Source organism: Aplysia californica, unplaced genomic scaffold, assembly GCF_000002075.1.
Source record: "Aplysia californica isolate F4 #8 unplaced genomic scaffold, AplCal3.0 scaffold00515, whole genome shotgun sequence".
Taxonomy (NCBI): domain Eukaryota; kingdom Metazoa; phylum Mollusca; class Gastropoda; order Aplysiida; family Aplysiidae; genus Aplysia; species Aplysia californica.
The window spans coordinates 349,709-350,637 of record NW_004797785.1 but is presented as its reverse complement, the minus strand read 5'-3'; the positions used below and the strand labels follow the sequence as shown (position 1 = coordinate 350,637).

General features: G+C 43.3%; 1 protein-coding gene across 1 annotated transcript in view; it reads left to right on the top strand.

Moving 5' to 3' along the window:
• LOC101857669 (mitogen-activated protein kinase 14) overlaps window positions 1–929 on the top strand; it is a gene marked incomplete at both ends in the record, with an annotated part of 55,585 nt that overhangs the window by 9,329 nt on the left and 45,327 nt on the right.

Genomic DNA, 929 nt, shown 5'->3' with positions numbered 1-929 from the left:
CGATCAACTCTCTGTCCACGACAAGCTCTCACTCCTCTGTACGCAGACAGTTTCTCTGTCTTATCCAATCTTTCAGCATCACACACCTCCCTATATTATTAATTATTATAACTCCGTTCATATTTGGTTGCTTAGACAAGCGGGCTAACCCAGATTTTCGGGGTTTCCAGAAATCTTGGCCTTCTCCAAAAGTGGGCATTGCCCGACCTATAGGAGAAATTTGGTTTCAATGGTGTGTATATTTGTTTGGTTATAGAGGAAACTCCTTGTTTTAAAAAAAACTGAACAAGGGGTCCAAAAACTGTACCTTCAATTTTCTCCAAACAGCTTTTTTCGGGTGCCTAAAAGCGACAATTTAACCTCTTTAATCCAAACTGTGTATAGTTTAAGAATGATACTTGTTACAAAATACGGATTTGCGCCCTCATCGACTCAATATTAGGAGGCGGGCTTCCGTTCTTCCGTTGCTGCCTGGTCAGGGCTAACCTGGGTTGAGGGAGATACAGCACCCCAGCAGAGACACTGAGATAGGGAGAGGGCCGACTCGATACAACATTCTCTCCCCCCCCTCCCCTCACCCACTCTTTACCTACCTTGGAAGTGTCATCGATGGTAAAGGTGAAACCGAGGCAAGAACCGTCAAGGCAAGGTCAGCTTTCTGTCAGTTATCAAAAGTCTGGAAAGTAAGCAACATCTCACTGCGCACCAACATTCGACTCTTTAACTTTAACGTCAAGTCTGTGCTCCTCTACGGCTGCGAAACTTGGAAGACAACAAAGACAGTTCTAAATAAAGTCCAGACTTTCATCAACAGATGTATGAGGAATATCCTGCGAATTAAAATAGCAGAATAGAATAAGAAATGAAAAGCTGTGGGAAAGGACAGGACAAAAGGATATAGAAGTAGAAATAGGACTTAGAAAGTGGCG